The sequence below is a fragment of the Protopterus annectens genome, chromosome 12.part0 (assembly GCF_019279795.1).
Source record: "Protopterus annectens isolate FY-2018-M chromosome 12.part0, PAN1.0, whole genome shotgun sequence".
Classification (NCBI taxonomy): Eukaryota; Metazoa; Chordata; order Ceratodontiformes; family Protopteridae; genus Protopterus; species Protopterus annectens.
Genome location: NC_056746.1, coordinates 1,297,805,474 through 1,297,830,780, shown reverse-complemented (window position 1 = coordinate 1,297,830,780; position 25,307 = coordinate 1,297,805,474). Strand labels below are relative to the sequence as shown.

General features: G+C 48.7%; 1 protein-coding gene across 1 annotated transcript in view; it reads right to left on the bottom strand.

Moving 5' to 3' along the window:
• ASXL1 (ASXL transcriptional regulator 1) overlaps positions 1 to 25,307 on the bottom strand; it is a gene marked incomplete in the record, with an annotated part of 1,368,406 nt that overhangs the window by 309,790 nt on the left and 1,033,309 nt on the right.

The window sequence follows — 25,307 nt, the reverse complement described above, 5'->3', positions numbered from 1 at the left end:
TTAACCGTGGTTTCAGCCGAAACCGCGGGCCGCGAGTGTCGGTCCTTTTCTTTGCGTTTTTTAGCTAAATGTGTAGTCGGAGTCTCCGACGGCATTTTATATGCAAAAGTGGAGCCAAAAAACTCTTCTGCAAACTCCGACCGACGTCTAACAGTCCGTCGGTTGAAGGAAGCACAGGCTAAACAAGCTGATACGTCGTGGTCTGGGCCTAAGCAAGGAAGGCAGTAAGAGTGGAAATCCTTATGAGGTATTTGTTTCCCACAAGTTAAACAATTATTTACTTTGACATCGGCTGAGGCAAGAAAGAGTCCCCAACGGGGTACTTAGCTTTTTAGAAGTCTTCGGTACGCTGAAATCTCTGGATCTGACCGACCGGCACTTGCGAACAGCTTCTGCTTCGGGCACCGCGCGGCAAGAAAGACTGAGGAAAATGGCGTCAGCTGATGCCTTTATACCCCAGCAGCTATGACGTCGGGTGAAGTGCGACATCAGCCGAGGCCAGACCCAGACTTTGGAATCTGGCCGACCGAAGGGCTGCCTGAGGCAGGACAACCCATTTGTTAGGACTGCAGATGCATCCTTGAAGGACATCTAGCTCCTTGCTGAAAGATACCAGACAGGAAATCCAACACCGCTGGAACAGGGGTTGTAAAGGGATCTATTTTTCTCTGAGAGGCCCAAATGGAAAAGTGCTTCCATTTACTGCATTAAAGCTTCCTAGTGGAGTCTTTAAAAGAAGCCACCAGAATGGATTTTACCAGGGATGAAAGACTGGGAGTCCTGGCAATTAACGGAAATGGAGCAACCAGGCTGTCAGTTTGAGGGTGCCCAGATCGGGCGGACGTGCCCCTGACGGATGGGAGATCTGGGCAGGGATCCAGAACCCACGGGGGAGCTAAGAGATGAGACCAAATGAATGGGAACCAAACCTGACGAGGCCAGAACGGGACAATGAGGACCACTTTGCACCGTAGTCGGCAAGCTTTCTGAAGAAACTTCGGAACGAGTGGCAATGGTGGATAAGCATACAGAAGCCCGGGGGGCCAAGCATGGACTAGAGCACCTCTGGGTACTTTCCCTGGTGAGGGAATTAGAGCGAAGAACTCGCTGCACTTCGCGTTGGAAGAAGATGCGAAGAGATCGCAGCAAGACTGACCCCATGCAAGGAAGATCTCCTCCGCTACTGACTGTTTCAGAGACCACTCATATGGCATCAGAATGGCCTGACTCGATCTGTTCGTTAAAATGTTGGAGCACCCCAGGATGTGCGTTGCAATCAGAAACCGACCGGTGGAAATCGGCCAGTCCCACACTCTCATGGCCTCGCGACATAGGGGGTAGGATCTGGTTCCCCCCTGCTTGTTGATATGCCAGACAACCGACATGTTGTCTGACTGAACTGCATTCAATCAAAGAGAGAGGACTGTGTGAAAGGCTTCCAACGCTAAAAGCACTGCCTTCATCTCTAGAACATTTACGTGCGACTTGGTCTCTACCTGGGACCACGTGCCTTGGACTGCCCTTCCCAAACAGTGTCCCCCCACCCAGGTTGGGAGGCGTCGTGGTCACTGTAGCTTGGACTGGAGAGGACACGAAGGGGCATGCTTTTGATATCTCCAGTGAACTTAACCGCCAAAGAAGAGACGTCCTGCAGAAGTGACTGATCTTGATCGGAAATTCCATGGGCAGGTCTAGCCAAGACCACTGAACAGCCAGAGTTCACTGAAGAACCCACATGTGAAGGCTCGCACAAGGGAGAATTAATATGGCGGCAGCCATGGAGCCCAGAGCCCGGAGAACCTCACTCGCCTTTGGAGACTTGAAGTTTGCTATCTGAGCTATGTGGCACCTGAGGTGTAGGAGCCTGTCTGGAGTTAAGAATACCTTCATCTGCAAAGTGTCTAGCCATACCCCAATGAAGTCTAGAACTTGTACTGCTTGCAATTGGGATTTGTGAACATTGACAGTTATTCCCAGTAGATCTGCCAATCGAATTAAATAATCTCGGGCCAGACACAAGTGATGCTTGTTGGGCACAGCGAAGAGCCAGTCGTCCAGGTATGGAAACACCAGAATACCCTGATGCCTCAGGTGAGCTGCTACAACTGCCATTACCTTGGTGAACCCCCTGGGGGCTGTGGTGAAACCAAAGGGTAGGGCTCTGAACTGAAAATGACTGGCTCCTAGCTGGAAGTGCAGAAACCTCCTGGAGCTTCTGTGTATTTTGATGTGGTAGTAAGCATCTTGGAGGTCTAATGAGCACATCCAGTCGCACTCTCGGAGATAAGGTAGAATGGACTTGTAGGGTGACCATCCGGAATTTCTGTTTGGCTACAGACAGGTTTAATTTTGACAGGTCTAGAATGGGCCTGAGGTCCTCAGTCTTTTTTGGCACCAAAAGAACCTTGAGTAGATACCTGATCCGGACCGATCGGGGGGGACCTGTTCGATGGCTCATTTGAGAAGCAGCTTTGAAACCTCTAGAGCTGTGGCCTCTCCCTGTGAGCGGGTGGAACATCCGGGAGGTGTTTTGCAATATTTGGAGGGGCAACAAATGGGATAGAGTAACCCCTGAATATTATCTGCAAAACCCAGCAATCTGTCATAATGGACTCCCATGTCACTGGGTGCAAGGACAATCGTCCCTGGACTGCCTCCAGAGTAGGACAGTTGGGCAACCTCTCAGGGCTGCTGACCGGTTCTATCAGAAAAAGGTTCCCTAGACCCGAAATTCCTGGGACGCACTCTACCTCTGGGTCGGTGTCGATCCTGTCCCCTTCTGCCTCTGAGGGAACAGCTGTCCTGAGAATACCGGGAAAACTGAGATTTTTGGAACCACATCTTCTTCTGCCCTCTGATTCCTAGAGAAGGACCGCTGAGGGTTAGAGAAGCGGACTCTGACGGCAGACAAAGTCTTCCCGTCCTTTTTGCTCTGGACAAGTGTGTCACGTACTGTCTTCCAAAAAAGGGAAGAACCGTCGTAGGGAGCGTTGATAAACGACGCCTTGAAAGGGTCCACGAACTGACAAAACCTGAGCCAGGCATGACGCCTCATGGCTATGCCTGTCACAGCCGCCCTAGCTGCTCCTTCCATGGCATGGGAAAGGAGTCACATCAACGTGTTTGAGACTGACTTCAGAGTAGACATTTTTGCCGAAAACAACTGTCTGTCCTGTTGCGATAAACACTCTGGGGGCGACTCAGCGAATTCCGAAGCAAGGTCTCGCTGAAGCCGAATCATGTGCCAAATAATTCAGCGCACGGATAGAAAAGGTTGCTGAGGAATAGACGTGCTTCCCAAACCTATCCACCGACCTGGATTCCTTGTCTGGAGGGTGGACTGAGGAAAGTACAGTTGTGTACACTTACCATAAATGTAGATGTTTGAGTGTATTCACTGTTGCAGTCATTACATTTGGATAATCTGCTGGCAGGTTGCCTTCAGTCGGCCTGAATATCAAAGTCTTGGGTCCTGCGTCGGTTGCTGTCTCCTCTTCCATGATGTCAGGGGTATAAAACATGCAGCTGACGCCATTTTATTCAGTTTTTCTTGCCCCAGATGTCAGGTGCCCCCAAAATGGGGAGCAGCAAAAAAATAAAAATTATATATATATATATATATATATATATATATATATATATATATATATATATATATATGGTTCCCATTCAGAAGCCTGAAACATCATAAGCCTGAAAATCAAAATCCTGAAACCAAAAGCCTGAAAATTCAGAATCCTGAAAACTCAAAATCCTGAAAGACCAAAATCCTGAAAGACCAAAATCCTGAAAACACAAATAATGCTAATATGTCACTATAAAGACACTAATATCTACCAACTGACCCTGACCCTAACCCTAAGGTCCGTCACTATCGCACACTCACCTGACCCGCGCCCTAACCCTAACTCACTTAAACCGCCCCTAACCCCAATATTTGTCACTATTGCATACATGCCTAACCTGCGCCCTAACCCTAACTCACTTAAACTGCCCCTAACCCTAAAATAAAACCAACCGCACACTTACCTGACCCCAACGCATGACCTAACACCACAGGGCTAACAATAGCAAAGCCACAATGACATCAGTATGTCTATTTTGTGTTTTCAGGATTTTGAGTTTCAGGATTTTGTGCTTTCAGGATTTTGAGTTTTCAGGATTCTGAATTTTCAGGCTTTTGGTTTCAGGATTTTGATTTTCAGGCTTATGATGTTTCAGGCTTCTGAATGGGAACCATATATATATATAAAATAAACAGCAATATATGTAAATGCACTTTTAGCAACAAACTTTACCTTCATCTAAAAGCAAATACACCTCAAAGGCTTTAGAATATAGTGAAGGAAAGAGAAGTTATATAAAAGGGGGATGGCGGGTGGATAACCCGGACTGCAACAGTGAATACACTCGAACATCTACATTTATGGTAGGTGTACACAACTGTACTATGTTCTTCGTGTTTCACTGTTGCAGTCATTACATTTCAGTAGAATCCCACAGCTATGGATGGGAGGATGGAACTAAATAGCATTAAGAGCAGTTATAAGGCTCTGCAGAACTGCAGTGGCAAAGCCTGCCCTGGATTTGGAGAAGAGAGGCAAATGATAATGCTTTGTGAAGGTATGAACAGAGCTCCAAGTAGCAGCTTCTAGAATGTCTTTGGTTGGAACTCCTCTTAGAAAGGCTGCTGAGATAGAGGCATCCCTGGTGGAATTTGACCAGATTCCCTTGGGCACAGGTTTACCATGGTGCAAGCAGCAGAAACGAATGCAGTGGCTTATCCACTTAGAAATAGTCTGCTTTGATAAAGCCTTCCCTTCTGATCCTGAAGCAAATGCCACCAGTAGTTGCTCAGACTTTTAGAGATTTGGTCCTGTTTAAGTAGAATCTTAGAGGTCTGTGTACGTCCAATGAATGCAGAATCCGCTCCCCCTTGTTCTGCGGATTTGGGTAAAATGTTGGCAGGTGAATTGTTTGGTTAAGAGTCACACTGGATACCATCTTGGGCATAAAGGAAGGATTGGTCCTGAGGGACACCCTGTCCGGGTAAAATGTAATAAAAGGCTCCATAGCCATGAGAGCCTGTAGTTCTGAAACCCTTCTTGCTGAACTGATTGCCAAGAGGAAAGTTGTTTTCCAAGATTTTTCCAGCACAAAACTGAGGTCCCATGCAGGAGTTGGTGATGATCTGGGAGGCCTTACATTTTTGTCCCCTCTAAGATACTGTTTAAGCAGAGGATGAGAAAGGAGGAGAGGCTCTGTGCTGTAATGAGTCGAGATGGCAGAGGCATGGATTTTTATTGAAGAAAAAGATAAACCCTTGTCAAGCATTTCAGTCAAGTATTGTAAAATCTGAGGGATATTTGGTTTTGCTGTGTCCGTTCCTTGTGCTTGGTTCCAAGCACAGAATCTCTTCCATTTATCAGCATAAGATTTTCTAGTACTAGGCCTTCTGGCTTCCAAAATGACATCCATCACAGATTTACTGAGAGGTTTTGTTTGAAAAATTAAATGATCAGCCGTGCTGCAAGGTTCAGAGTTTGGAGCGGAGTGCGCAGAATTTGACTGCTCTGCTGAGACAGTAGATGAGGTATTTGCAGCATAGACCCGCGGTGGTGGTGCTGCGGTAGCGTTGTCGCCTCACAGTAAGATGCTGTTCGGTTCGATTCTCAGCTAGAGTGTCTTCTGCGTGGAGACATGCGTGAATGGGTGTACCTTCGTTGAAGGTTGTGCGTCAGGCCAGGCAAGCCGGTACATAAAAATCAACTGCCAATCATTAGCGGATCGGAGTTCTGCTGTGGCGACCCCTAATCCGGAAAAGCCGAAAGACACAAACAAACCAAGGAGGGAGTTGAGACATTCCTTAGAATTGGGTACCAGTGCTGGCGAGACCAGTCTGGAGCAATCAGGATCATTTTTGTTTTTTCCTGTCTGACCTTTAGTAAGACCTTGGAGAGAAGAGGCAGAGTGTGAAAGGCATAGACAAAGACGTTATCTACTCACCATAACGTTCCATCTGAGTAGGTAACTTCATTTGTCAGCAACCTGTGGGTATCCGATCCCATCTGGATCCGAGCTGGCAGCTTTTCAAGCTAGAGATCCGAGCTCCAAGCTCCTCCCCCTTACCCATAATACACTGCAACCTCCTTCCAATCCTCAGATCGCATTTGCTTATCTATATAACCTCACAACCACAAAACAACAACCTGAAAAATCCTAACCTAAGGATTAACAAAGGACTTGATAAACCATCCTATGGCCCAGGTAATCAAAGAACTAGGTTAGGGGGAAGGAGGGAGGGTCGGTTGCTGACAAGTGAAGTTACCTACTCAGATGGAATGTTATGGTGAGTACATAACTTCTTTATCTGAAGTAGCTAACTTCATTTGGTCATCAACCTGTGGGACAGAGTCCCCAGCTACCAAAAAACTTGGGTGGTCCTCAAGGAAGGATATTCCGGAGCACAGCAGAGCCAAAATCCGCCCTTCCTCTGGACACTAAATCCAATTTAGAGAGAGATAAAGGTATGAGAGGATGCCCAAGTAGCCGCAGAACAAACATCATCCAAGGGGACCAGAATGCAGCAGATGTAGCCATAGAGCGAGTAGAATGAGCATGAACCCCTATAGGCTCTGGTAGGCCAGATAGTTTGTATGCGATCATACCACCATTAGAAAGCCATCTGGCCAGAGTCACCTTCGAAACTGGCTTAACCAAGAAGGGTTTTGCAAAGGAAACCAAGAGCTGATCAGACTTGCGGAAGGAGGCTGTTCTGTGTAAATAAAAGTGTAACTGTCTATGAACATCTAACAAATGAAGTTTGTACTCCCCTTTGTTTTGATAGGGAAAAAACTGGGAGATTAATGGACTTATTGATCTTTGCCTCGGAGGCCACTTTGGGTAGAAAAGATGGCTTAGTCCTGAGAGACCCTGTCCTTATGGAATACAAGATAAGGGGGCTTAACACAGAGGGCCTGCAGCTCCAACACCCTCCTAGATGAGGTAATAGCTACCAAAAAGGCAGTTTTCCAGGACAAGAATTTCAAATTAACAGAAGCTGCAGGTTCAAAAGGTGGTCCAGTCAGAGCCTGAAGGACCAAAGTTAGATCCCATGGAGGGGCGGAGTTCCTAATAGGAGGTCTCCAGAGAAACGTACCTTTCAGAAAGTTCTTACAAATCTTGGTGGAAGAGAGGGGACTGAGACTGTCTCCAATGTAAAAATGGGAGATGGAAGCCATTTGAACCTTTACAGTAGAAGAACTGGCCCATTGCTGAAAAATATGAGATAAAAAAATCGAGCACTGCTGGGATGTGAGCAGTGAAAGGGTCTAAATTTCTATGAGATGCCCAAATGGAAAACCGCTTCCATTTACTATTGTAAACCTTCCGGGAAGAAGGCTTATGCACCGCTACCAGGATAGATCTAACTGTGGACGAGATACCGGGAGTCCTAGCAACTAATGGAACTGGATCAGACAAGCTGAGAGCTTGAGATCGACCAGATTCGGGGGTTCCAATTCCGAAGGATGAGATATCAGATTCGGGATGGGATCCAAGATCCAGAGAGGAGCTGTAAGATGAGACCATAGGCACGGGAACCAGGCCTGACGAGGCCAGAATGGGGCTATGAGGATAATCTTGTTCCCCAACCGACGAGCTTTCTGTAAGAATTTTGTCATCAACGAAGAGGAGGATAAGCATAAAGAAGACCGGGTGGCCAAGCATGGACTAGAGCGTCTCTGGGGGCTTCCCACGGAGGGGGGATTAGAGCAAAAAACTCGCTGCACTTCGTGTTGGAAGGTGACACGTAGAGATCGCAACAGGGCTGACCCCACTTGCGGAAGATCTGTTTCGCTACTAAAGGATTCAGAGACCACTCGTAGGGCGAGAGGATAGTTCGACTCAGTTTGTCCGCTAGGATGTTGGACCGACCCAGAATGTAAGTTGCTAACAGAAAACGGTTGGTGGATATCGCCCAATCCCAAACTCTCATGGCCTCTCGGCAAAGAGGGTAAGACCTGGTTCTCCCCAGTTTGTTGATACACCAGACCACTGACATGCTGTCTGACTGAATTGCAACGTTAGGGTTAGGTCCCTGGAGGAAGAAAGGCATGAAAATCTTGCAATGCTAGAAGGACCACCCTCATCTCCAGTACATTTATATGCAGAATGGTCTGAGTCCATGTACCTTGGACAGTTCTGCCCACATAATGCCCCCCCCCCACCCAAGGCGGGAAGCATCTGTGGTCACTGTGGCTTGGGGTTGTGGCATAAAACAGTAGTCCTTCCCGAAGCTCTTGAGATTGGAGCCACCACATGAGGGAATTTCTGCAAACTCTGCTGATAGGAATCAGTACATCCAATGGGTGGTGAAGGATGGACCACTGAACCTGCAAAGTCCACTGGAGAACCCTCATGTGCAAACGAGCTAAGGGAGTGAGATTGATTGCTGCTGCCATGGACCTTAAAGCTCTCAGGACTAACTCTGCTGACGGGGCAGGTGACTGAAGGAAAGCTAGAACGTGTAGGGTCAAACTGCGAAGTCTGTCTGATGCCAAGAAGGCCTTGGTCTGAAGCGCATCTATTCTGGCCCCTATGAACTCCAAGATTTGAACTGATTGAAGGGATGACTTCTTGAAGTATATGGTGATCCCCAATTGGGATGCTAATAGTAGGAAGCAATCCCTGGCTAAGCAGAGTAGATGCCTGGTGGGGGCGGTAAGGAGACCGTCGTTTATGTAAGGAAAAACCTGTATTCCCTGAAGTCTCAGGTGGGCCGCTACAACTGCCATGATCTTGGTGAACACTCTGGGGGCTATGGTGAGACCGAAGGGTAGGACCCTGAACTGGTAATGACTGGCCCCTAGCCGAAAGCGGAGGAACCTCCTGGATCGTCTGTCCATGAGAATATGATAGTACGCATCCTTGAGGTCTATGGAGCACATCCAGTCCTTCTCCTGCAAAGGGGCAGGATGGATTGAAGTGTGACCATCTGGAATTTCTCCTTGGCAATGAAGAGGTTTCATGGTTGAAAGGTCGAGAATTGGCCTCAAGTCTCCCGTCTTCTTTGGCACCAAAAAGAACCTGGAGTAATTGCCTAATCCGGACTGGCCTGGGGGGACGTGCTGGATGGCTTGTTTTTCTAGCAGCTTTTTTATCTCTAAAGCTGCGGTCTCCCTCTGACTGGGTGGTACATCGGGGAGGTATCTCGACTGAGGAGGTTGGTTTATGAAAGAGATTGAGTAACCTCTGGATATTATTTGAAGCACCCAGCGATCTGTTGTGATGGACTCCCATTGAGCCAGGTGCTTTGAAAAACGCCCCCCGACTGCCTCCAGAGAGGAGCAGTCGGGCAGCCCCTCAGGGTTGCTGCGTTGGTCGGTCAGAAAAAGGTTCCCGAGACACAAAATTATTCGCCCCCGCCTCTGGGCCGGCTTCCACCTTGTCCCCCTATGCCTCAGAAGGATGAAGGATCCGGTGCGTAATAGGACTGGTGAGACTTCCGGAACCACATCTTCTTTTGTCCTCTCTGGTTCCTGGAAAAGGACCTTGGAGGAGCCGAGAAGCGGATTCCGATGGCAGACAGCGTCTTCCCGTCTTTCTCGCTCTGAACCAATGTGTCGCGGACAGTCTTCCAGAACAGGGTACAACCGAAGGGTGAGTTCACGAAGGATGCCTTGAAAGGTTCCGAAAAGTCACAAAGCTGGAGCCAGGCGTGGTGCCTTAAGGCGATGAAGGACCTGCTGGCTCTAGCGGCTCCTTTTGTGGCATGGGAGTGTGGCCGCATAGACGTGTTTGATGCAGATTTCAGAGTGGCCATGCGAGCCGAGTAGGTCCATTTGTCCTCGGCCGACATGGACTCAGGGGGAGACTCAGCGTATACTTTCACCAGATCCCGCTGAAGTCGAATTACATGGGCCAAATAATTCAGCACCCTTATGGAAAAGGTAGCTGAAGCAAACATCAGCTTCCCGTTACGATCCATCGCCCGAGACTCCTTATCAGGGGGATGGACCTAGGAACTATCCTGAACAAGTTACTTCTTGGTCGCTGCTGCCGCCACCACCATGGCATCAACCGGGGAACCCTTACTCCAAGCCATCCTATCCGCAGGGGGACTAAGAATCATATCTGGCCTCCTGAGGATTGGCTCTACAGTGTCCTGTTCCTTCCACGCCCTGGTAGTGATGAGGTCAACCAGGGGGTCGGCCGGAGGGGGACAGCCAAAAGGTAGATGGGCCTGCGAACACCTCCAGGAATACAGACTCGTCCGAGGAAGGTTTTTGTGCTGACCACCCCCCCTTTTGGCGAAGCATTTCTATAATGTCTCCAAAGGAGACATCTTCAGAGGGGTGACCTGGGGGAACCTTCCTCTTCCTCCAAACCGGTATCCTCCGTGAGGGACTCAGGGGAGTCCAAGTGCCTCCTCTTACACTTACATTTGTGAGGGACCTTCTCAGTGGGGCTGCCCGAGAAGGGTTCACCAACAGGGTCATGTTCCGCCAGTGGAACGGGCTGGGGCGTCAATACAGGCTGTCCCTGGGACTGGACGATGGAAGAAGAGCCCAGCTGCAAGGGAGTGGGGGTGGACCCCTAAGAAAGAGTAGGGGGGTCTCGAACCTCTCTCGCGAGCCCTCTCCACCACGTCGAAAGCAGAGGGTGAACCAATCTCTCTGGGCTCTGTTGTTAACACCCTCGGGATCCTGCGCGGGGATCGGCAGTGCCGAAGTGCTCGGACCAGAGAGGGAAGTTTGCTCTGACCAAAACAGCACCTAAGGCACACTGGCCCCCTCGGATCCGACGCACGGCTCTCGGCCCAGAGAGCTTGGATCCGAAAAGGGATCCAACAAACTCGAGGGCATGGCCGGCGTCAAGGTAGCGATAACTATCGGTGCCGACTCCCTGACTCAGAGACTCCTCAGATCCGAATGCTCCGAAACTCGATAGCGGATCGGAGAAGGAGCTATCGGGGCAAAAAGTGGGGCTGAACTCCCCACTGGAGGGGGAGGAGGCAGCAACACTCCCATCTACAGTTGGGTTTGGAGAAAGTGATGCATCATCCTGTCCATATCAGCGAAGAGGCTACAGGTTGACCTTGAAGAGGCCGCCGAAGCTGGCCGGGAGGGTCGCCGCAACGACCTCAAAGATGGCTGGGCCTCCTCCTCCGGCTCCAAGGAGAAGCGTGGAGAACGGAGCTGAGGGGAGGAAGGCCCGGAGACCTTCTTGGGCGAAGAGAGCACTTTGGCAGGTGGGGTCGAGGAGTCTGAGTCAGCCCGCCGCTTGTGGCTTCTGTGCCTCTCTCTCTCCTCTCTCTCATCTTTTTTAGATTCCCTCTCTCCCTGGGAAGAGGTGGGAGGTTGAGTCCCAGCCAGGGGAGAGGGGACAGCAGGCTGAGCAGCCGTGGCTGTAGCCACCGAGGGAGAGGAGGAAGAAGTCGACTCAGCAGATAGAAGACCCGCCAGAATCAGCTTTCAGCTTATTCCTCCTATCCCTCAGGGCCCAGGGGTTAAAGGCTGCGCAAATGTGGCAGCCTGAGGTCAGATGAGGTACCCCCAGGAAGAGGACGCATTGAGTGTGGCCATCCGCTGGGGATAGCTTATGGCCACACTCAGTGCACTTGGAAAAGATGGCCTTTGGGGCCTCGGCCATGATTCCTAGATAAAGACACACACGCCCCACAAAAACACCTAAGGGAAAAGAGGGGGCTACTAGGAGTTACACTACGAGGAAACGAGGGAGTAAAGCTTAGGGATTTAATCTAAACTAACCACACACAAACTATTAGAGAGATTTTTAAGAAAAAATATACTCACAAATCGCCTGAAAACGCTAGGAGCTTGAAAACTCGTGATTGACCAAGCCGCGGCAAACGAGATCCGAGGATTGGAAGGAGGTCGCTGGGTATTGTAAGGGGGAGGAGCTTGGAGCAAGGATCTCTAGCTTGGAAAGCTGCCGGCTCGGATCCAGATCGGATCCGATACCCACAGGTTGATGACCAAATGAAGTTAACTACTTCAGATCGATAGGTTTTTCCAACTGAAGGACAGGGCATCCACTTTCCATGCTTGTCTGTAATAAGTCCTTGTGCAGAATTTGTCCAGTTGATAATTTTGGGGAGAGGCAAATAGATCTATATCTGGGCTCCCCCATTTCTGTGTTACCATGCTGAAGATTTGTGGGTGTGGGTCCATAAGATTTCTGCTTAGGTCGTCTGCCAGAGTATTTTGTTTTCCTGGCAGGAATTGAGCTTGAAGATGTACTTGGCAAGTCAAAGCTGTGTTCCACAATGCCATGGCTAGTCTGCAAATGGGGTAGGAATGTGTACCCCCCTGCTTATTTAAGTACCACATAACCGTGGTGTTGTCCATCTTTATCAGTAATTGTCCTGGATGAAGCAAGTCCTTGAAGGCTGTCAGAGCATTCTGAACAGCTAGCATCTCTTTCTGGTTGATATGCAGATTAATTTGTTTTGGGCTCCATATGCCCTGAATGCATCTCCCCACCAGTTGGGCCCCCCAAGCATAGTCTGATGCGTCTGTACTTAGGGTTTGGGTGGCAGGGGGTACAGTGAATGACAGTCCCTTGTTTTGGTGACATGTCTCTGACCACCAAAGAAATTCCTGTTGTAGGCAGGGAATGAGAGGAATCATTGTTTCCAGATTGTGACAATGTTGACTCCATAAACTTTTTAGGTACCATTGAAGTTTCCTCATATGCAGTTTTGCATACGGAATTAGTAGAATGCAGGACGCCATGAACCCCAAAGCCTGCAAAATTTGTCTTGCAGATAACTGGGTTTTTGTTGCCATCTGTTTGAAGTATGTTGTCAGTTGCCTTTGTCTGTCGTAAGGTAAGCCATCTGGGCAGTTGTATTCAAGCTTGCACCCAGGAATGTAATTATTTGAGAGGGTACCAGTTGGGATTTCTTTTCGTTTATTGTGTACCCTAGGCATGTTAGAAGCCTTTTTACAAATGCCAGATGTTGAAGAAGAACGTCCTTGTTCTCTGCTTGAATAAGACAATCGTCCAGATAAGGATAAATTTGGATGCTTCTTTGTCTCCAAAATGCGATTACTGGTGCCAGGCACTTTGTAAAGAGCCTGGGCGCAGTAGATAAGCCAATGGGCAGTGCAGAGAATTGGTAATGCAAAAAACCTGCCTTGAAGCGGAGGTATCTTCTGCACGATTCCCTTATTGGGATATGCAGGTATGGCTCTTACGTCTATAGTCACTAATCAAGCATTCCTGCCCAGCATAGGCAGTAGCTGTTGTAAAGTCAGCATTTTGAATTTTAGACTGTCCAGGAACGTGTTCAAAATTGATAAGTCCAGTATTGGACGCCAGGCATTGTCTTTTCTGGGTACCAGGAAAAGTCTTGAATAAAAACCTTGTCCCTGTTCTGGTACTGGTTGAATAGCCCCCATATCCATGAGAGACGTAACTTGTTTCTGAGCCTCTGCCCATTGATTTAGTGGCAGATCTGGCCAAACGTTTGGAATTGGCAAACTATGGAAATGAAATATGTACCCCTGGGATACTATGTTTAATACCCACTTGTCCTGGGTAATTAACTGCCAATTTTGAGCATGAAGTGCTAATCCCCCCCCCCCCCCCCAAGGGGACTGCCAAAAGAAGTGCTTGGTGAAGGTAGAGGGAAGTCATTGAGACTGCTTACTGTAGGGTTTTGCTTTGTTTCTTCCAGATTTGGAGGTGGAGGCACCCCACTGCTTTGACCTGTAAGAACCCTGTGATTGATATCTGGAGCCTTTTGAGCACCTGGATTAGCCTTGAGAGGCTTTGCTGAACACAGGAAAGGACCAATTTTTAGTAGGCCAGTGCCTACTGAACCAGGGTGGCTGCACTTATAAGAAATCTTTTACAGTTTGCATAGATTTAGCTTTGCCTTCCATTTTCTTTAAAACCTCTTCTGTCTTATTACCAAACAAAGTATCATGCTGTAAAGGGGCATCCAACAATTTAGCTTTAACATGATCAGGCAAATTTTGCTCCTTGAGCCAGGCATGCCTTCTAATCACAGATCCAGTAACTGCAGCCCTGCAAGAGGCCCCCAAGGAATCAAAACCACATTGCAAAGTATGCTTTTCAACCTGTTCTGCTGCATGCAATAATTCCTGTAATTCTTTATTTTCCACACAATCAGAAATTAATATAATCTTCTGTTTCAATATGCCCATAACATGCTGTTGATATTTAAGCATATGAAACTGGCAGTTTAAGGCCCTAACTACCAAGGTTGCAGACGTATAAACCTTCTTTCTCCATCTGTCCAGCGCCCTGGAATCTCTATAAGAGGGGTAGGATTTTTGGCTGTAGAGGCCTTTACACCTTTGGGACCCTGTGACATAGTCTCAGGATCAGCAGCAGGATTTTTGAATAGAAATTTGTGGGAATCAGGAACCCTGTAATATCTGTCTGGCTTTCCAGGAGTCGGAGGTAGGGAATCAGGAGCCATGCTTGATTCCAAAAACACAGCAACAATGTCTAATACTGGAGGTATTGCCAAAGGCCTACACTGAGGAAGGAGGAAATCCCTAAGCCTCTTTTTTGATTTGGAGAAATCTTGACTCTCCCAATGAAAATGTTCCCTTAAAGTATGCACGGTTTCTCCAAAAGAATAATCCTCAGGAGGAGATGCAGATGGGATGGATTTTTCTACATCTGAATCCTCATAGGGTAGAATAGAAAATTCCTGATCAGAAGAAATGGAAAGCTGATCTGAAGATTCATAACCAGTGCCTTGCCTAGGCCTCATAGCAGGGGGGGTTGGGAACCCCTGATCAAGGTAATTAAGTCCTCAGCCATTTTGATAATCTGATTTTTAGGCATAGGGGGCCTGAGCACGTGGCTCATGCGTAATTTTTTTAGACATAAAATGTTTTTGATCTTGTTTTTGAAGCTGGCGGGCGTCTGTTTTATATAAAAATGTTGAGGCCTGAAAACACCCTCAGAAGCCGGTGCTTGCTCAGCGGCTCCGGACCCATCGAAGGAGGAGACATCCACAGGTTCAATACTCTGAGAATCTCGTGGCATACCGGACTCCGCATGGGTCTTGGCAGAGGCCTTTGACTCAAAAGTAGCGGGTATCCAGGGCTGCGAAAGTGCCTCAATGAGTACCGGCGAACCGGCGACTGGCTTAGGAGAAGGTTAGTCATCGGTTTTGGACCTAGATGGTCTCTGTCTTTTTCTTTGCGTTTTTTTGTGAACTCCGGTAGTCGGATTGCTAGCAGACGACATTTCAGGGTAATTAAATCTGGATCCAAAATATTTTGAAGCAAAAATATACAGACGCTTAATAGTGCGTTGGTTAAATCTAGCACAAAACCGACAGCAAGGCACGTTATGATCTGGGCCTAGGCAAGGAATACAGTACAAATGAAAATCCTTATGAGGTATTTGCTTCCCACAAGTAATGCACTTATTAACTTTTACTGACATTGGTAAGGAGCAAGAGAAAGTTTCCCCAACGGGGTAACTTAGCTTTAGTTGAAGACTTCGGTTCTGAAACTTGAATGCGAAAATTTCAGGACTCGGCCGACTGGCACTTGCGAATTGCTTCTTCTTCGGGCACTGTGCGGCAAGAAAGACTGAATAAAATGGCGTCGGCTGCATGTTTTATACCCCTGATGGCCTGACGTCATGAAAGAGGAGACAGCAACTGATGCAGGACCCAAGACTTTGGAATTCAGGCCGACTGAGGGCAACCTGCCAGCAGATTACCCAAATGTAATGACTGCAACAGTGAAACATGCTCTCCTGTGCTAGTTCCCTTCTTTGTGGCCGCTGCAACCAACATAGCATCAACTGGGGCTCCTTTCGACCAAAGTTGTCTGTCGGAAGGGTGAGAGAAAAACCTTGTCAGGGCTTTTGGGGATGGGCTCTACGGTGCCAGGCTCCTTCCATGCCCTCATGGTGATGAGGTCCACCAAGGGGTCTGCTGGTGGGGACACCCAGGAAGTAGATGGACCTGTGCCAAAGGCCTCCAGGAACACTGAATCATCCCCAGAAGGTTTTGGGGCTGACCAACCTCCCCTCTGGCGGAGGATCTCCATAATTTCTCCGAAGGAGACTTCTTTGGGAGGTGGCCTGGGAGAACCTTCTCCATCATCTAAGTCAGTGTCCGTAGTGAGGGACTCGGGGGAGTCCAAGTGCCTCCTTTTGCACTTGCGCTTATGGTGACCCTCTTCAGTGGGACTATCAGAAGGGGATTCATGAGCCGCAGGGGTTTCCCTCAGGGAAATTAACCTGGGGATCCTCTGGCATGGGCTGTCCTTGAGACGGGATGAAGGGAGTTGTCGCCAAATCAAGGGGGGTCTGGGTGGTATCCGAAGGGATGGGCTGGGGGTCTCAATCCTTGGGAGAGAACCCTCTTCACCACTTCGAAGGCTGAGGGAGAAGCCCTCCCCAGATCCGAAGCGGGGACTGGAGCCGAAGCCAGGGTAGCCTGAGGTCCGAGGGAATGGATCGGATCCGAAAAGGTCGGAGCTGAAGAATCCATCCCCCCAGGTCAGACTCCCTGTCCACGGCTCCGAGAGTCACTCGGATCCGAACAAGTTTGACCTGAGGAACTCAAGGTAACAGCCAGAGTCGAGGTTGGAGGAACCGTCGGTGCCGAGCTACCTTGGATCCAAGAGCCCCGAAGCACGGATCGGGGAAGGAGAGATGGGGTGGAAAAGAGGCATGGAGGTCCCCCCTCCAGAGGGAGAGGGGCCTGGCAAGATTCCCATCTGAATTTGGGTCTGAATGACTTTCCGCATCATCCTGTCCATGTCCGATGGGCTCCGAGTCTACCTCGAAAAGGCCGACTCTGATCTGGCTGGTCTGCGCAATGGGGAGGAAGGCCACGGGTCAGAATGTTCAAACGGCTACGGTGAGAAACGAGGAGACCGGAGCCGTGGAGAAACAGGCCTCATGGTCTTAGAAGGGGGACTGAGAAAGAGCTCCCTGTCTGGGGATCGCTTATGATGTCTGTCCTTCCTCTACTCCCTATCCTCTCTGCGCCTTTCTTTGTCTTTTTCTTTGTCAGCCATGCTAACTTTTAGTTATGTACTCACCATAACTTCAGATGTTTGGGATCCATCTCGCCTACATTCTGAATGATGGGTTCGGAGCCGATCCCTCGGCTCCGACTCGGCACGCTTATGCCAAAGAGCGAAGTCTCTTACTGGCTGAGCTTACCATATCCCAGGATGCACCACTACCAGTCCCCCAGATCTAGTTTGTCCGCATACATGCACACATGCATACCCTGCTTATATAACATCGTCAGATGAAACAAGATAAAACAGTAGAACTCAAAACCGTTCAATCTCTTCTGATCTCCAAGGCAGGGGGAAGGAGGGTGGGTATTAGGAATGTAGGCGAGATGGATCCCAAACATCTGAAGTTATGGTGAGTACATAACTAAAAGATGTTATGTGATCCTATCTCGCCTACATTCTGAATGATGGGACAGCGTCCCTAGCACCTGAATCCTGGGTGGCTCACTGGAAAACACTCCTGAGTACCGTGGAACCAAATGAAGCTCGTCCTCTAGATGCCACATCCAATTTGTAGTGGGAAATGAAAGTGTGCGGATTGGACCAAGTAGCCACAGCACAGATTTCCGATATAGCGAGCTTGGAATGAAAAGCTATAGAAGTAGCCATAGCTCTGGTAGAATGAGCCTTGATAGATGTTGTAAGTTGCTTATTCAAGAAGAATAAGCCTGAGTTATGCAATCTCTGATCCATTTTGAGATAGTAGCTTTGTGATGGTTTGGCCCAGTTTATTATCTGAGAAGGACACAAACAACTGGTCTGACTTACGAAGTTGCTGAGTCCTGTCTAAATAGAAGCGTAATTGCCTGTGAACATCCAATTTATGAAGAGTGTATTCTGCTTCATTGGAGAATTTTGGGAAGAAAACGGTAGCTCTAGAGATTGTTGGAGGCAGAAACTAGAACAGACCTTTGGGACAAAGGATGGATTAGGCCTAAGTGATACTCTATCCTTGTGGAAAATCAAGTACGGTGGCTTAATAGACAGGGCTTGAAGCTCTGAAACTCTTCTTGCAAGTAATTGCAACTAAGAAGGCAGTTTTCAAAGACAGATATTTTAACTCGCATGTAGCAGCCGGTTCAAGAGAGGGAGATGTTAATGCGCGAAGCACCAAATCAAGATCCCACGGAGGTGCAGGATGAAAAATTGGTGGTCTTAATAGGCTCGCACCTTTAATGAAAGTTTTGCATAGTCTGCTGCTCATCAAAAGAGGATCCATGGATTCGTGGAATTTAGAGATAGCCGCTAGTTGGACTTTAATAGTTGAGACAGAAGATCCCTGATTAAACAGGGATGTTAAAAATTTCAAGACCTCTGGGACAGGAGCAGTGATAGGGTCTAAGCCCTTGAGTTGAGCCCAGATAGCAAACCTCTTCCACTTACTAAGGTACAATTTGTTAGTGGTGGGTTTGTGGGTCAAGATAAAATGTGAACAACTTCCGGGTCTAGTGTGTGCCTTCTAACTAAAGTCGGAAGTGGAGGAGCCAAGCTGTCAATTTCAAAGATTGAAGGGACTGATGTCAAGTCCCGACTGATGGATTAGCAAGTCCGAATCAGGTCTAAAGTCCACGGATCGTCCACTGCATGCTTCTTCAGGTAGGGAAACCATACCTGACGAGGCCAGTACGGGCAATCAGTATCATTGAAGACCCCAGTTGAGAGGCTTTTGAATAACTCTGGGAAGAAGCGGAATTGGAGGAAAGGCATAAAGTAGCCCTGTTGGCCAAGGTTGTGCTAGAGCATCCATGGCTGGTACTCCCTGATGTGGGATCAAGGAGAAGAACCTTTGGCACTTGGTGTTTAATGGAGTTGCAAATAGGTCGCAGCACGGTCCCCATCTCCTGAAAACCTGAGCTGCTACTGTGTGGTTTAGAGACCACTCGTGAGGAGAGAGAATTGTCCTGCTCAATTTGTCTGCCAATATATTTGACTTTCCGGGATGTGGGTCGCTACCAAGAAGCGGTTGGTAGCTACAGCCCATTCCCACACTCTCATGGCCTCTCTGCAAAGGGGTATGATCTGGTCCCTCCTTGTTTGTTCAGATACCAAACCACCGACATGTTGTCTGTGTGGATGGCGATGATGCCCTGAGGAAGAAACTTGTGTAAGGCTTGTAGGGATAGAAGTACAGCCCTCATCTCCAACACATTGATGTGGAGAAGAGCTTCGTCTGGAAGCCAGGAGCCCTGAACTAGCCTGCCCAGACAATGCCCCCCCCACCCTATCTGGGAGGCATCTGTCGTCAGGGTAACCACTGGAGAGGGAAGAACAAAGGGTTTCCTTGATCCAAATTGGATGTCTGAAGCCACCAGCGAAGGTCCCTTTTGCATATATCCGTAATCATGATGTGATGATTGAGGGAAGATCCTGAAAGGACCATTGCATTGACAATAGCCACTGAAGAATCCTCATGTGCAATCTTGCCAGAGGGACTAAAAGAACCGTGGCAGACATTGAGCCTAGAACTTGTAGAACCATCCTGGCTGGGGCTTTGGATCTCGAGATCAGAGCTTGAACTTGGCCCTGTAAAGTTTGGATCCTTTCGGCAGGAAGAAAGACGCAGCATCAATCTTGAGTCTATCTCTGCTCCTATGAACTTTATGCTGAGAGGGCAGCAAGACAGACTTTGACCAATTGAATGTAATCCCCAGGGTAACACCCAGGAGATAGTGGCTTTGAGGTTGTCCATTAGTAGATGCCTGGTGGTGGCAGTCAGGAGCCAGTCGTCCAGATAGGGAAACACTTGGAATCCAAGACTTCTCAGGTGAGCCGTCACTACTGCCAAACACTTGGTGAACACCCTGGGGCTGTGGTGAGACCAAAGGGCAGAGCGCAAAATTGGTAATGACTGACTCCCAGGCTGAAGCGCAGATACCTTCTGGACGCCTGATGTATCGGTATGTGATAATAGGCGTCCTTGAGGTCTATGGAGCACATCCAAACATCCTTCTCCAACAATGGGAGAATGGATTGTAACGTGACCATTCGAATTTGGATTTCGTGACGGATTGGTTCAGTCTGCTGAGATCCAATATTGGTCTCAGGTCCCCTGTCTTTTGGCACTAAAAGAACCTGGAGTAATTTCCTGATCCGATCTGGTCTGTGGGGACCGGTTGGATGACTCCTTTTCTAGCAGCTTTAAAGCTTCTGCGGCTGCCATTTCCCTTTGACTGGGTGGTGGGTCCGGGATTCTTTTGGACGGTGGGGCGAGAATGTGAATGGGATGGTGTAACCTCCGGCAATGATCCGAAGCACCCATCTGTCCTGAGTGATTGACTCCCAGGCTTTTAGGTGCTTGGCAAACGACACCCGACTGGCTCCGGAGCAGCACAGCCGGGCAATCCCTCATGACGTGTGGGAGGCTGAAGAGCCACGAAAGGACTCGCGGTCTCCAGAATTGCGGGCCCTCTGCCGCCTCTGGGACGGCGTCTCCCTGAAAAATTTCCCCGTCCTCTGCCTCTGGAAGGGCATTCTTCCTGCTGTTGGGAGAAAAACTTACGGGATTTGCGGAACCACATTTTCCCCTCCTTTAGCCTTGGGTAAGGCCGAAAGGGAGTGGAATAACGGGCACCTCGGCAGATAAAGTTTTTCCCTCTTGCTCACAGCGGGTAAGGGTGTCTTTAACCTTGGGTCCAAACAAGGAGGACCCATCAAAGGGAGCGTCGGCGAAGGAAGACTTGAAGGCCTCCGCAAACTGACACAAACGGAGCCAGGCTTGTCTCCGTAGAGCCACGCCTGTGCCTGCCGCTCTACCGGCCCCTTCGGCCGCATAGGAAATGAGCCTCATGGACGAGTTAGAAATTGACGTAAGGATAGCCAACTGAGAGCTAACCGACTGGGCTAGCTGCTCAGGTAGGTTACCCGAGAGCGAATCTGACAACTCCTTGACCAGATCCCTCTGAAGCCTGGTAAAATGTGCCAAATAATTCAGAGACCTTAAAGTAAAGGCCGCTGAAGTCAGGGTGCGCTTCCCGTACCTGTCCATACTCCTAGACTCCTTATTAGGAGGATGGATGGGCGTTGAAGCCTCTGCCACGTCCTGTTGTGTAGCAGATGCCACCACCATGGCATCTACAGCCACGCCTTTAGTGAGGAACTCCTTCTCGGGGGGAGCAGACAAAAATTTATTTGGACGAGAAGGGACTGGTTCCACGGTATCTGGATGTTCCCACGCCCTTTGACAAACTAAATCCAGAAGCTCGTCGAAGGGCGGAGACACCCAGGAGGCGGAGGGCTGAGCCCCAAAGGCCTTGAGGAGCACTGACTCGTCAGTAGAGGGGGGTTTGGATATCCAGCCACCTTGTTGTTTGAGGATCTCTAAGATGTCTGCAAAGGAGAAATCATCCGAGGACGACTTCGGGGACCCCTCTGCATCATCCAGATCAGTGTCTGAAGTAATAGACTCGGGGGAGTCCACGTGCTTCCTCTTGCACGATCTCTTCCTTGGGGGTTCCTCCAAGAAAGCTCAGAAGAACCCTCAGGAGGAGGGAACCCCACTGGGGTAACCTCAGGCCCGGGCTCCGCTGACTACGGACAGGGGAACTGCCAAAGACCCAGTCTCCACGCCTAGGGAAGGTGCGGTAAAGCCGGGAGATGGCGAAGAGGACTTGGCCAAGGCACTCCTCATGGCTCTGAAAGCCGGACCCCAGAATCCTGGGAGTGTCCGGTCCCGAGACGTGATAGTCGACGGAAGACCGAGCCGAAGCACCGAGGGGAGGCTCGGAACCGAAAGCATAGGTCCCGAAACATCACCCCGGGTCCAGCCGAAGACGTCCAGCGTACCAAACTCGGACCCAAGGCCGGGTTGGAGTAAGGGTCGGAGCCGACCCTGAGATCTCCATCGGCTCCAACAGCACCTGCTCCGACGGAGCCGAAGCAGTCGGAGGAGGAATGGCAATGGGGTGGGCCAAGGTCATCGGCTCCGAAGCCAACTGGGTCGGAACCGAAACAAATTTTTGGAAGACTGGGGACTGGAACAGTCTTTGGAGCACCCTGTCTATATCAGACTCTGACATCCTCGAAGACCGAGAGGAAACAGAACGGGTCCTGGAAGGCCTCTCCAACGGCCCCAAAGGGCTAGGGGACCGGCTCCGAGGCGACTCGATGAGTATCGGCGCCGAGGGAATACACACCAGTTTCCATCGGTGCCGAGGTGGACTTCGGCGCCGAGGAGGAAGTGTCTGAGCGGGCAACCTTTGTCGGCTCCGAGAGCAGTGGAGCCGACGAAGATGACCCGCCTCTCGATGCCCCAGCTATCGGCTCCGAAGCCAGAGGAGTCGATACTGGTGGCATCGAGGCAGACCGTTCCGACCTCGGCTCCGAAGTCCTTGGAGCCGAAGGAGAGGCCTGCCTTTGTTTCTTAGCGATCGGATCCGACGGACTGGTCGGAGCCGACGCCTTTCTTTGGCCGGAGAAGGAGAGGATGCCAAAGCTTCTTGAAAGAAGGTTTAATTAATCCCTTAAGAATTAATTTATTTTTCCTCTCCTGGAGGACCCTTGAGGAAAAAGCGTGACATACACTACATGATTCCTGTAAATGCTTTGCCCCTAAGCAATACACACATAGCGAGTGATCGTCCGTGATGGACATTTTGAAGCTACATTTTACACATTTCTTGAAGCCCGAAGGCCTGGGATTCTGAGACATTATGGAAATTTTCAAAGGTAACTGAAAGAACACTGGTAATACACCTAGAGTAGGCTTACAGTTATCACTGCAATACTGTGAGTTAGTCAAACACAGCACAAACTCTGTAATATAATAATTTCTCTCCGTTAGTTCTTATTTAAGAAGAGAAAAGTAAATGATTCAAAACAGAACCGAAGTCACCTACAAACAAAAAGACCGGGAAAGGCCTTTCCAGACAAGAGGTACTCCTAGTCACTCACAACACAAGAATTCACCAAGTGAATTTTGTCAAACACACTCAAAACACAAGAATAGCTGTTAAAACAGCTTTTTGTAGAAAAAGAAGAAAAACCTGACAGAAAAACTAGTGAAATAATCACTACTTAACTCAGCCAGCTCGAGACCACGTCTTCACTTGTTAGCGGCAAACGAGATCTGGGGGACTGGTAGTGGTGCATCCTGGGATATGGTAAGCTCAGCCAGTAAGAGACTTCGCTCTTTGGCATAAGCGTGCCGAGTCGGAGCCGAGGGATCGGCTCCGAACCCATCATTCAGAATGTAGGCGAGATAGGATCACATAACATCTAAAGATTTGTCTTTAGAAGACCCATCATCATAAGAAGAGGGAGGTTGAGTCCCTGTCTGGGTGGGAGGTGGAACACTAGAGACAGAGGCAGATTCCAACATGGCAGCAGGGAGAAGGCCTTTGGCTACTAGCTTGGCCTTCCAATCCCTAAGGGCCCTCGGATTAAAACCAGAACAGATAGCACATTGACTGGACAAATATGCCACTCCCAAGCAAATTACACACAGAGTGTGACCATCAGCCAGGGAGAGCTTATGGCAACACTGTACATTTTTTGAAAACAGGCTTCGGCTGATCAGCCATAGTCCTGCACCAAAAGTACAAACACTACCTACCAGAAAAACCACACACAAACACAGGTAGGGGAAGAGCAGGCCTAACTACTACTCTCTACAAAACTTTTTTTTTTTTTTTAACACCAACAAACAAGCGAGACACTAAACAAGGGGAGGAAGGGAAAAATTTCACTCAAACACACACTAAATGCCAGAAAAAATACCACTTACTATCCCTGAGCTCAGAGCAAAGGGGACCACGATGCACACTACTGGTGTGGCAAACGAGATCTGAGGGAAGATAGGAGATGGTAAGGCATTATGGGTAAGGGGAGGAGCTCAGAGCTTGGAGCAGATGCTAGAAAAAAAGTTGCCGGCTCGGATCCGATACGGATCCGTATAACCACAGGTTGCAGATAAAATGAAGTTAACTACTTCAGATACAATGTTATCTAGATTTGTAGTAGAATTTTTACAGAAACTTGCGAAAATCCTGTTTCCTATAAAAATGGTCAGGTGTCTTGAGGGCAGGGTTGTGAGGCTGGCTCAAAACATCCAAACATGCTTCTTGGACTGAAGGAACAGCCATTAGTTTTGGGGATCAAAAACACATCTGGGACACAGAGGCTTTTTCAGATTTTGGAAGTGTTCTTCTCATAATTGCGCATGTCCCCGAAAGACATGTCCTCCGGCACAGAATCAGAGGCCAAAGTGTCTTCATTGTCTGTGTCAACCCACAGGAATGAAAAGTTGCGACCTGCTGTCTCCATTTCCTCCTCCTTCTCACACTCGCATGAGTTTAAGCTTCTCACTGAGGGCACACCACATTTTCATTTGGATGGAGGGGATCCAGTCAAAGAAGGCTGTTCAGAATCTGGCTGTAGGCTATGCAAAAACTGTCTGCAACCTTCAGCCAGCTTGGCCAAATTCTGGGAAGGAATCTGGCTAGGGTTTGGAAAGGGGATGACCATCGAAAGGCAGCTGCTTAGACATGACAGCTATTCAGACCTCAGGCGGCTAACCACAGAAATTTAAGAACCTGATAGGGAACATCCTTGGGTTCCAACTGGCAGGTGAAGACATTTTTTTTTTTTTTAATGATCACAGTGGGGATTCAGTTCTTCCCTAACAACTAAACAGTGTTCCAGAATAGAACACCTGGGAAATTACATTTCTTGTGAACTGGTCCTAGTTTTCAGTCTGGTGGAACATTCGAAGAGCTAAATGCTTGGCAGCCTTCAATGAGACACCACCATAAAGTTTTGGAGACTGCAGATAGCAGCAGTGGGGAGTTGCTTTTGAGGGCCTGCAAATACTTGATGCCCTTACACTTATGGGTCTGACAGGAGCTAGGTAATTCAAGGGTCTCGCTTTCCTTTCTTTGCAAATGCAATTCTCCTTGTATCTTGTTTTTAGGAGGAACAGCGACTCCATTCTACTGTGAACCCACAAACATGCTGGGCTGGACTAAAACGGCCTCAAATCACTCTTTGTTTGGGTATGCCTGGAGGATTTCCTGTGTTCTCTTTAGAATTTCAGAGGGGAAAATGTCAAACAAAAGCAATTAGTTTCTTTGTGCTCCAGATCTAACTAATACAGGGAACTGGATGTAGTAATATTTATGGAGAACCTGATGCCTGCAAGCAGACCTGACGGCCTTTTCTGTGTATTTTTTGTTAACCAGACGCCTGCCTGAAAAAAAATATAAGTTAACCAATTAAAAAAAAAAAATTAAAGGAAAGAAACTGGTCCCCAGT